The sequence below is a fragment of the Myotis yumanensis genome, unplaced genomic scaffold (genome assembly GCF_028538775.1).
Source record: "Myotis yumanensis isolate MYYU_CA2020_CCGP unplaced genomic scaffold, mMyoYum1.0.hap1 SCAF_15, whole genome shotgun sequence".
Taxonomy (NCBI): domain Eukaryota; kingdom Metazoa; phylum Chordata; class Mammalia; order Chiroptera; family Vespertilionidae; genus Myotis; species Myotis yumanensis.
In genome coordinates, this window is record NW_027223766.1 from 27,822,148 (window position 1) to 27,835,081 (window position 12,934).

Here is a 12,934-nt window from a genome sequence, read left to right on the forward strand (position 1 = left end):
ATACATACCTGCTCCAAGATGGAATGGAAGCTCTTTAAGAGTTGGTCTTAAATCCAGCTATAAGAATTTGGTGGATTAAAATTGGCCTCAAGTTCTTTGCAGTTCCTATCCACAAGAAGTCTATTTTCCCAACCCTTAACTTGGCCTGGCCTTATAATATGCTTTAACCCAGAGAAAACAGCGGAAATTATTTTGTACAACTTCTCAAGAGATGTTATAATTTTTTCATTTGCATTCTTGACACACTGACCATGTGGAGAGAGAGGCCAGGGCACAGTTAGCACCAACCAGACATGAGAGTGAAGCCTTCCTGGACCATCCAGTTCAGGTAAACAACCAGATGACTGTAGTCACATATGTGACCCCAGCTGACCCCAGCAGAGCAATCACTCAGCAAGCCCAACCCACTAAATGGTGAGACATGATAAATAATTGTAGATTTAAGCCATATATGTTGAAAAATACAATACAATAGTGTCAGAGAACCCCTAAACATGTTCAGTCTGAATTAGGAATATGTGAGTGTGCTTCTACACTCGTACGTGTTTGTAGGTATGGGTATTATGTGAGTACAGTGTAAAGAATAGTAGGACACGCCCTAACTGGTTTGGCTCAGTGGATAGAGCATCGGCCTGCTGAATGAAAGGTCCTGGGTTTGATTCCAGTCAAGGGCATGTACCTTGGTGGCGGGCACATCAGTGTTTCTCTCTCATCGATGTTTCTGGCTCTCTATCCCTCTCCATTCCTATCTGTGGAAAATCAATAAAATATGTTTAAAAAAATTAAAAAAATAGTGGGACACAAATAATTTTTATTGGATACCGTGTGTGCAAGGTACTGTGAAATATATGTTCATTTAAACTGTGTTTTATGTGACTATTCTGATTATTGTATCAGTGTTAACAAAAAAAAAATAACTTTCCCTCTTCTTTTGGCACATGAACTGTTCAATTTTCTGTCAACCAGAGAAGATAACATCACAGACACACTCAAAATAAAATATTCACCTTTCTAAAAATTTAATTTAAAACTATTGCTAAACACATAATAGGCAAAATTCAATGATAGATAAATTAAGTGGGAATAAAAGTCTAATGTTCATAAGTTTTAAACATTTTTTCAAAACAACAGGTAAAACTCAAACATCCAATAAAGTAGAAAAAGATACTATTACTAAACTTGTAATACATTGATACCTAAGGAAGAATGTTCATTCAAGTAAAAATATCAAAGCAAACATTGACATTATATATTTTTTAACATACTGTTTTGTTAATTCATTCAAATGACATTGTATAATGCTAACTATCAGAAACTTTAACATGAGCAAAACAGAATCCTCCCATGAATTAGTTCAGAGCTAAGTGGAGGAGATGGAAAAACAAATGATCAATGTAATTTACTGGGTTAGTACTAAATTGTCGAGATATGCAAGAGTATCGAAAGATTTGAGAAACTTTGCAAAGAAATAATAGAGAATCCTCCTTAAAGGAGGTGAAGCCAGAAATTTCCTAAAGGAAAAGATAGGATTTTCCAGATGAAGGGAGTGCTAGGGGAGATGAGGAAGTTATTTGAGAGAAAGTGGGGACCATATACAAAGGTTAAGGAGAGAAATGGGAGGGAAATACAAGAAGTATGATAAGGGGCAGAGCTAAAGTGGCTAGGAACTTGCAAACAATATTGTATTCCTTCAAGAGTTCCATTCTAACAATTCTAGGATTAACCTAAAGGCAGTGGGGGGAGAAGGGGCACCAGGTCTGTAACATGTTAAAGTTAGATTTTTTAAATAAAACTCATTCTTTGGAGGATGGTTTTAGGAGTAAAATGAGGGGCCGAAAGACCAATTAGGAAGCTGGGGCAATAGTCCAGAGAGTGAAGGTGTAGAGTTAAGATAACTCTTAATTTTAGAGCTCAGTGTATACATATTCAACTATGAGTTGTTTATTCCTTAGAGTGGCAGGCAGATCTAAGGTGGTACCCATGATCCCTGGCTCCTGGTGGTCACAGCTCTGTGCAATTTCCTCTCCTGGAGTATGGAACCTGTGATTTGCTTCTAATCAATAAAATATGGCAAGGGGGAGGAATCTGACATCATTCCCATGACTATGTTAAAATATATGAAACTCCACCTTGCTAGTCAACTGGCTCTAGAGCAGCCGTGGGCAAATGAATTCATTTCGGCCCGTTTGAAATGAATAAAACTAAAAAAAAAAAGACCGTACCCTTTTATGTAATGATGTTTACTTTGAATTTATATTAGTTCACACAAACACTCCATCCATGCTTTTGTTCCGGCCCTCCGGTCCAGTTTAAGAACCCATTGTGGCCCTCGAGTCAAAAAGTTTGCCCACCCCTGCTCTAGAGACTGTCCTGGCTGTTGTGACAAATTAAGAGGCCATGTGGGGGTGGGAATCACATGTCGGGGAACTGTGGGCAGCCTCTAGGAACCAAGGACAGCCTCCAGCTGACAGCCAGCAAGAGGCTGAGGCCGTCAGTCCTATAATAAGGAAAGGAACTCTGCCAAAAACCTTTGTGAGCTTGGAAGTAGATCCTTCCCCAGTCCTTTCTCCAGATGAGAATGCAGCTCAGTTGACACCTTGATTACAGTCTTGCAGAAAACCCAGATAACCTGTGCCCAGATTCCTGATCTGCAGAAACTTTGGGATAATAAGTGTGTACTGTTCTGATCCTGTAAATTTGTGGCAATTTGGTATACAACAATAGATAATGAATAATTATTTATTATAAAATGAGATGTGTTTCTCCGTGTGTTCTGTCCTCCAGAACACAAAAGATTTCTGTAGCTACTTTTTTTAAAACATACTTTAGCCAACTTATGTAATCTTTTAATGGCCTGCCTAACTTGCCCGCCTTTTGGCCCTGAATAATGGTTTGGCAACTCAGATCCAGTTTATGGAAATTGCCCTTAGCAATATATTTAAGTACTTTTGTTTTCAGTGCCAAAAATCCTGAGTTCTTGAGTGATATTTCTAGGCGTATGGCTTTGCTGTCAACCAAAATGCCTTATCTCCATTGCATTGATCTCATGCCAAGATGGTAAGGTTCCCAAATCCCCAGGATGCTTTGATTTTAATTACAGTGAAGTCTACTGCCATAGAGCTAACTACCACTTCCAATAGCAATAGTGTTGCCAGGCATTATCAGAAATCTCTGAGGATCCAGGACAAGTGGCTTCCAAAGGCAAAGTCCATCGAGTGGACTTCTTGGTCAACCAACACCTTCACAGGGAGCCTCTTTTTGTGTCATATTTGAAGGACAGTCCTCCATTCTCAAGCTTTGTTCAATCTCTTCCCTAACTGGCATCTTCTCAGCCTCCTGATATTTTGTCCTAGTTGTGAAGCTCTTCTGAGCTTCTGAGGAGAGTAAGAAAATTCAGCTACAAGACCATTATGGAATACTCACCTGCATCAGAAAGCTACAAGGACAGAAATATGTAGGAGGGAAGAAAAAGGGACACATCTAGAGCTCATTTCTCAGAAGGTAACCTTCCCATTATGCCTGGGTTATTTTTACAATGACCTTCTTCTCTTGGCAGTGATCACACATTAAATTCTCTGTTGCCCTGGTCCAAAACACAATCATTTACACTAATAGGAAATCTGGTGTTTCTTTAACTGTGGTCAGAGGATAGAAAATTTTACAGAGCAAGGACCTAATAGTCTCCAGCATGACTAGAGCTCAGCCAACTCTCAATCCTCAATTAGGCAGATTGCTTAGGGTTGTTTATTTCCTAGTCTACATAGAGTGACAGTGTCTTTTCTGGCTCTGAAATGTTATGTTTCTTTGAATATGGAAATATATATCCTGGCCACAGACAGTCATATGTTCTTTCTTGCAATCTTTATTTGTGTGAGAGTGTCTAACCCTTTCCAAAGGACTGCCTGAGGCAAGTAGAAAAGAAAGGAAAGCTATAAGGTATTGCCTTATGTGTTAGGGTTTACTGACTAATTTATACGTCACAACCTTGTGAGTTTAAAAAATAGCATTAGCAGTTTTATAGATGAGGGACAGAGGCCTGAGGAGGTGAAATAATTAGGAAACAGTTGAGAAACATTTAAACCCAGGCATGGCTGACTCCAAAGGCAGTGCTTTCCCAGTAACATGCTGCTATGTTTCTCAGCTTGTTTGACATGATAATTTGAAACTCACAGGGCAGATGTCTGTCTTTCATGGGTACTGGAATGTATTAAATAAGTATTTGTTTAAGGAAAGGATGAGAGAGAGAGAGAGAGAGAGAGAGAGAGAGAGAGAGAGAGAGAGAAAGAAAGAGAGAGAGAGAATATGAATGAATGAATATGAATTGCTGAACTATGTAAGCCCCACTAAAATGAAAAAAAAAGAAAAGAGAGAGAGTGAGAAAGAAAGGGGGAAAGGGTAGAGAAGGAGGAAGGGAAGGAGGAAAAGTGGAAGGAAGAAAAGAAAATCAGAGATTTTAGGACAGTAATGATTCAAATACTTCTTCAGCCGAAATGGATGGAGGAATTGAAGTTGAATTCATCTCGTTGTTCAGCATTTTCCACATAGGTTTGATGTCAGAGTCTTCCCCTTCTCTAATAGGATCTATGGTGGGAAGCCAAGGGGGAGATTGGCGATTGTATTTAATTATGTTCAAAGAAAGTCACAGAATACTCAGCAGATGTTAGGCTTGCAGCTGGGATCCCATAACAAATGCTGCTCGGCTATCTCGCCTTGCACATTATTGCACCAAAGCAAGTCCCAGAAAATGCCCAGCAGACACATTGGCTGAGACTGAGTGAGAAAAGATAACAAATCTTAAGGAAACATGTTGCCTATTATTCCTCCTAATGAGAGCTGCCAGGGTGTACATTGAGCAGGCCTCCTGGCTGATACTGGGACACAAAGGACCTTAATGCATCCCACACAAAGATGTCATTGGCAATCTGGAGCAACAAAGGAGATTGAAGCCTTGGAAGGTAGGCCTTGTTTCTTGATACTGTATATCCCAGGGAAGATAAATAACAACCACACAGTTGGCTTTCTCAAGCCCCACAGGCATTCAAAAGCAGCCTGTTGACTGCAATTAGGATACCCCAGCCCTTAAAATCCAATGCTCTAAGCAGGCAGTGTGCATGTTTCAGATTTACCATTGGAGGCAAACTCACTGAAGGAGATGACAAGGGAGAAAACACTAGTGATTTACAATGAATGCACAGCCGCCTCGAGGGCGTCTCCTCTAATGCCTCCCAGGTAGAATAGGCTAGTTTCACACTTTGTAGAAAGTGAGGGGTTGGGGGGGCAGGGGGGAGATTGTCTTTCCAGTTCTATCAAGCAAGATCCACCTAAGAGGTCACCTCCACATGGCTCCCCGATAAGCTAGTATTTCCTGCATCTCTCCACCTGAAGGCTTTCTTTGCTGAGGGTGCTCCTAGGACAGATCAGGCCAGAAGATCTGGGGAGTTAATGCCCGGAGAGTTACCCTCAGGGGATGAAGTATAGAGAGTGTGGACAAATGCCCCAGATTCCTCATAGTTGCTGGGTAATATTATATTCTGCATCTCTCAGTGTACCCCAAGCTGAACTGAGCCTTAGATGTCACAGTGTGGAGTATGTTATATATAACCCACTCATTTTTACACCCTCTACTGGTTTTCCTGATTTCCCTATCTCTCTTCTCTATTTCCTTGCCTTGATTCCTGAAATTATATTCTAGATAAACCACTGGCACCAAAATCTTGTCTCAGACTCTGCTTTTGAGGAAAATCAAATTCAGGGAGTTATCCAGGAGATTTCAGGATCTCCTTCGATACTACCATTTACAGAACTTAGAGGGCTCCTTTCTGCCTATGGAATAAGTGGAAATATTTCTGGGTGACATGTGTGATTCTTTTTAGCAGAATCCTAAACTAACTTCTAGACACAACACAACAGTTCCAGAATACTCCTTATAGTTTCCTTATTTTAAGCCTTAGTATAGAGAGGCCCCCCCCCAAAAAAAAATGTATACATATATATTTTTGGTAGCTCAATTGATGTTTCTTTCTTTTCAGATTTAACCCAATGGAATTAATAATTATTCAACATGTATATACCTTTTTTGGGACACCCTTCATATAAACTTCCTTCAATCTGCATTCCTCACTTAACAGCTTTATATTTTTCTCCTTTGCTTTCTTTAAGTGATCTTTTTACTCAATGATGCAGTTTATGCTTCTAAAAATAGAGCAGGGTGCTTCCTTTCTGAGGTACCATAACATTTTGTGGGTACCTTAATTAAAAGCATTTCTAATTTTCACCCCTAACCTATAAGCAACTTCAGAGTATACACTTTCTTTTCTATCTTTGTACTCTTAGTTTCTATCACAGCCTGACACCTAATAGATGCCCAATTAAAACTGTGTTGTTTGAATGACTCAATGAATAAAGGAATAAAATGTCAATGCTCCATTTTCAAGGACAGATGTTTGATGATTCTGTTTTTGGGCAAAAAGAAGCCACATGTCAGCCTGATTCAGGGAAGGCCTGCATGGTGGCCTTCCAAACTCATAGACCTAAAGTAACCACAAAGGATACTCTGAAGTTAAAACCTTTTAATTAAAAAGCAGTTTATAGTGGATTGTCATGTCCTAGGCCAGTATCTTCCCTGACAAAGATCAACTTTGATCTTTACTGAGCCTATTATCTTTTTGCATCTAAGATAACATACCTGTGGAACATCAGGGTAACTTCCCTTTTTCTAGATGTTAATTATTGACTATTAACTATCTTGTATCTTGTAGGTAAAAGAAGTATGTGTCTATCATTTTACTTTTTATCCAATCCCAAAGGTTTCCCCCCTTTGCTTTCCCCTGTCTCCTTAATCTATCACCAATGGATTTCATGTAACCTACTTACATCCCCTCCTTTGATTGTAATGTATAAAACAAGGTGAAAAAAAAAAACTGAAATTCTCAGAAGCATTATCCCAATACATTGAGATTCTGCTTCCTGAGAAATGTTGACAGTTTGGCTCAAATAAACTCACAAAAATTTTGTACAGGTTTGAATGTTTTCTTATGTTAACATGCCTCTTCCCTCTCCCATCCTAGGTAAGGGTATTGAAATAATAGAATTTTTCATTCCAGGTTTTCTGGGAAGTCAATCATTTTTCTCAGGATAGGTAAAATATGAAGTATTATAAATGATCAGACTGGGTACTTTGTTGAAATTTTTGATCTGTGTCTTCCTTTCAGAGCAGACATTTAAAAGTATAATGTACTCCATACTGGTGACCAACACAATGTAGAGTTGTGACTAAGGCAGTAAGCTGGGTAAATGGGATCTGGTGAAATAATGGAAGACTTAGAAGCACAGAACTGAAATTCAGCTCCTGGTTTTCCTAGAGATCTTGGTCAAGTCACTTAAGATTTCTGCTTCTCTATCTATAAAATGAAAATGATATTTAATTTGCATGGTATTTTGAGTATTTTAATGAAAGATTATATGCAGGTGTACTTTATAGAATGTCATGTGACTACACATATATACTGTTTGTGTCTTTCTATGTACATATATTTACTTATAAATAATTCTGAAAATTTTAATTTTAATAATAAATTCTATATGTAAAATAAGCCTTCAGGACCAAAACTAACACCACCAACATGCAACTTAGAGATACATGATATGGAGCCAGAAATTTGGGTAGAATTTTGCATATGAACTAAATCCTAAGAAGTAGAGCCCATCCTAATTTTAAAGACCTTTAAAGAAATAAGCACTCCCATTGCTCAGGTATCCTCACAATTTGAATTGGGAAGTTTAGGCACTAAACACCTAAATATATAAAGCAATATAAGCATATGTATTTTTTAATAGGCATATGCTTATTATGCAAAAAAATATTGCTATGATCAAGACTGTACAACCATAATTTTCTTGTTCTAACAAAAGTTGATTCCAGGACTGACACTTGATATCGTTCTCACTCTCACAGAATAATTCAAGTGGTTTCCCAGGGTGTTGCAAAATGTAGTGCTTCTGGTTGTGATTATTTCCAGGAAGAGGAGCTGTTCATGCAAGAAAATGTGCCAGCAGTGCTATATGGCATGTAGAATTATGCAATTCCACACACTGACCGGAATGAGATATTTGTCTGCATATTCAGCACTTAGGATTTATGAGATCCTGTGTGTCATATGTCTGCCCAGAGTTTCGTGATGCATTGGGATGGGGCGAACAGAAGGGTTCTGGGAGAGATGGAAGCAGGAAATAGAGCAGACACAGACAACCAGGATTAAGTTAAGTCCGTCAATATTACCCCAAAAGCAAAGCGTTAAGGGCAAAATGGTTATCAGAGAGCATTTATTCTGAGATAGGAGTTGGAGGAAGTGGATATAGAGACTTACTGAGGGGATGGAATTCACAGCATGTGATAGTTAAGAATCTAGGTGCCTAGTAGGTATCAGGAGAAATCTGTAGTTGGATAAAGATGTCTCGGGCATGTAGGCAAGGAGCCAGGCCCAGAATTTTAGTTCTTGGCTTAAAAAAAAAAAGAATCCATATCCCAGCTTTAGAAATATGAGACCCCAAATAAAAAGCCAAGTACCAAGATCAAAATAGATTTATTGAATCAAATATGTGGTTCAGATGTGAACCATGTCTCAGAAATAGGGTAGAGCTAGGTAGCACTCAGATCTTAAGGCTGAGTCCCAGGGTACTGGATATATCCCTTCTATTTCGAAATAGGAAATCCCTAAGGACCAGGACCAGGTCAAACCTGTAAATTAGGCTGAATTGTTCTGGTTTGAGAAAGCTGTGATAGGCAAGAGAAAGAAGCCAATCAGAGGCTTATCCTGTGAATACTGCAGAATAAAAATGACCATTGTCTATCAGTGCTTAGAGAATCATCATAGCAAAAGGCATTTTCTGTTTCGCATGGATTGATCCTACAGAATCACTTTCTACGAGCAATCAGAAGTCCAATGTACTACATCCTCCTTTTTGGAGAAGCACTGTTTTTTCCTCTAGGGTTGTAGGATTAGCTCTCTATCAGGGATCTTGTCTTGAAGGCTAAAGTAATGACTTAGTCAAGTTTCTTGGTGGAAATCATCCTTTTCCAAATCCAATTACATTCCAGCTGGCAAAAAGCACTGGCTGTCTCCAAACACAAACATCTGGAAGAAGGCTTGAATTGGCCATCTCCCTGCCTCTTATGCCTGCCCCTTTCTTAGCTAGTAGGTTAGAAACATGTTTTTGGCTGGACAGATTACATATATTTTTTAACCATGCAGGTGTACTCTATAGAATGTCATGAAATCTCTGAAGTAACATAAAGCATACCAAATAAGATATAGAAGGCACAAAAGCCATTATAGTTCTATTTTATTTAATAATTGTGTATCAACTGCAGTGCTAGACCCCCCGCCCCCCCAAAAAAACAACTGATGACTATGTTGTTAATAAACCATATATGGGTTTATTGGTCAGTTAATTGGATATTTCATGTGTCCAAAGACTGATCTGAATGGAGCCCTTGCTTGGACACTAGGTAGACCACGCGGTTGAAAAAGTATAATGGAAATGAACAGGGTCATTAATTAATCTTACGCTTGATTTTTAACAATTTCATTCTTAGGTTTTGCAGGAAACACTGCCACGAGAAAACCCATCCTTGGAGCCTCTATAAAACTGTTTACTAACTTTGTCAACACAAACAGCCTCCTTAGTACACCCTGATCTTTGCTTGCTTCATGTGTAAAATGTAGGTCATAATAACTATTCCAAGGTTTGCAGAGATGATTACAATAGATGCTGTATACAAAGACATGCCAAACAGCAGGTGCTCATTACATGGCAGTTATTATTTTTTATTGTTGTTATTATTAAGCTGTGAGATAGCAATCAGATTGGCATGGTCCACCAAGAGCATTGAGAGTCGTGGCCTGAAAAGACAGGGATTTCCAATTTATAATAATTAGTGAAAGGGGTCAGGAGACAGTTGACATCAGTGAGAGTAAATTGTGTTCCTTTGGATACATCTGGAATTCAGCTGTGGAAAGAGTCCATTCCCTTCTCCCCCCCTTTTTTTGAGAATACCAACGTAAATATCAGACAACTATTAGCCCAATGTCCTCTTTCCTCATTCTCATATGTCAGCAAATCGTTCCTAGACACTTCCTGTTCAAGTTTTCAAATCTGCCTATTTCCTGGTGGAAAGATAGATTTGATAATATTCCTCACTGTCTGAAATTCTTTTTCTTATCCCAGCCATTCTGACAGCCAGTGTTTTAAAGACTAGAAGATTAAAGGCAGTTTATTCCCTCTTAGATTATTTGCTTGTGATGGAATGTAATGATCTAGTATGATAATTTTATGAGAAATCAAAGTTGTTCATCATGTAAATTTATATTCCTAAACTTCTATGGGAGTATTTTATCTAATAAAAATATCATCTACTGGTATAAAAATACATTACCTTTTATTGCTCTTTCCACATCCTTTTTTAAATGAATATTCTTTCTTGGTTACAAATTTTCTTAAACTCTAAATTCATTGACTCACTCAACAAATATTTATTGGGTGACTAATAGGCCTCAGGCATTGTGAGATCTTTTTTTCCCTGGGAAATAATAATGAACAAGACAAATACTTTAATCCTGTCCTCATGGAGTTTAGACTCCACCAAAGGAAATAGAAATGAAACAATAAATCAACCTAATATGGTGGAAAAAATGTATTTCATTAAAGTAAGGAAGTCAGGGGAAAGAGGTGGTTCTCTAATGGACTACATTTATTTACAGAACTAGCTTGGTGATCTTATACAGTATGAAAACACACACTCTTAGAGTGATTTAGTGGACTTATTCATTGGTTCTCAAACCTGGCTTAGATAAATTTAGAATAGTAATTGATGCTTGAGCTCTACCTCCAGAACTTTGGTTTTATTGCTTGGGTGATGCCCAGATGTAGGGATTTTTGTCATGCTCACTGAGCATTTCTAATAGCGGGGAGTAAGAGTATATTTAATTTGCTGTAAAATGTGAAAAATACTTCACCCCTACCAACACCACTACCACTGACCCCAACTTTTCAGGAAATTTGAAACATACTACTATGATTTTTTATTATCTTCTAAGGAATTTAGGTTTTGTATAATGTGCTGTATAAAGACTAAGAAATATTGTCATCGTAGTAGCCAGGCTGCCCCAGTCATAGAATATGGACAGAAAGAATTTAGCACATTTATCATCTCAATTGTTCCCATTAGCTTTCTTATTAAATCAATTACTCAAATGTCACTTGCAAACTAAAGTTTGAACTCTCAAAGTCTAATAATTGCCAAATTATAAAGCCATACATGGTCAAATGTCCCGAGAAAACTAAAAAAAAGTTAAACCTCAGAGTAGGGTAAAGAAGGAGTGATACATTCTGATAATTTATAACACTAGACTTTAATGTTTCTTTTTGAAAATTAACTTCTGGGGAAAAAAAAGTTCTTTATTGGTAGTACCTGGAAGCTCTTATTATAGACCTTCAAAATGCAGAAATGATTGAAATAAGGTTATCCTTTGAGAACTAAACAGCAAATCAACTCAGTTGACTGGGAAAAGAGTATGGCAAGTTAGTTCCAAGTAATGTAATAATAGAGCTAAAATTGAGTAAATGGATTAGAAGAGGAATCATAGGAAAAGGAGGCAAAAAAATAAATAAAACTGAGGTGGAAACAAGCAGTGTAGAAGTGCTGGAGAATCCTTAGCCTTTGTTTTGACTTTGAGTTTTCCTGATCCTCATGATAAAGCCACTCTAACTCTGGAAATACAGATGGCTTAGCATTGTGACAGTGATCTTAGCGAAAGCTGTACACTAGCACATCTGCTCCCATTGCCAGAAAATCCCTGTTATGAGATGCACCGTGTGACATCTGAGTCATCAGACTCCTTACATCTCATTCCATGCGCATGAAGCAAACTCTGATTAGGATTTGGCTTCCCAAGTACATCAGCCTATAGGGACTCAAGGGGCTGATTATATAGACTTTAAGTATATCCAGTTCTCATAAAACTGTGCAGTAGCTTCTGATTGCAATTTGGCACCCTGTTTACCTTGACTGCATGAAGAAAATAAATTGGTTACACCAACCTGAGTATCTCTGATGGTGTGACAATGATTTCTCATTGTAACCTCAAAAATTGACATTGTTTTCATACATCAGTCTCATGATCTTGGTCCATTTCAATCTATCTGAACAAATGTATCTGTTCGTGTGATGACAAAATTAGCTATAGGAGCATGCAACATTGAGGTTCTGAGACATGGGACATTCAACAGAGAATATATCTCTTTCTTACAGATGGGATAAGCCCAGATTTTGCTATTGTAACAAGATCATGATGTTGCTTATGAGGATTTTCTTTTATTTAAAACTTTAGTTCAATAAATAAACTTTTTAGCTATCCCCCAAATACTGGAGAGAAACCATGTTTTGTGAGGATTATTTGTTTGTTTGTTTTGTTCCAGCGCAGAGTAATATCCTATAATATTTATTCTTAATGACAGTGGTTTAAATAAGATCGAGAAGGGAATTGGCACTTTCAGAATAAAGGTGTAGGGAAACCTTTATTTAGTAGAAATTTAGTGGAAAGGAGATCCTTGAATCAGACAGTTACCAATTCAATTCAAGGACTGTGAATTGCTTGTTGGAAGTGTGGGGGAAACCACTCTCATACACAAATCAGAATTGGGTCTCAGAGTGCCAAAAGAATTTGCAAAAATAAGTGAAGACAATAAGAGAAAGGCAGATCGCTGAGTCATTTATAAAGCACCTTCATATATGCTATCTTCTTTTCTTTTTTTTCCTATCAATAATTACATGAGTTAGGACAATATTTCCATTTTACAGGGGAGATAATGTATTCATAGTATGTGACAGGAATTGTCTAAGGTCACACAGATGAGCAAAATAGATGTAGCATAA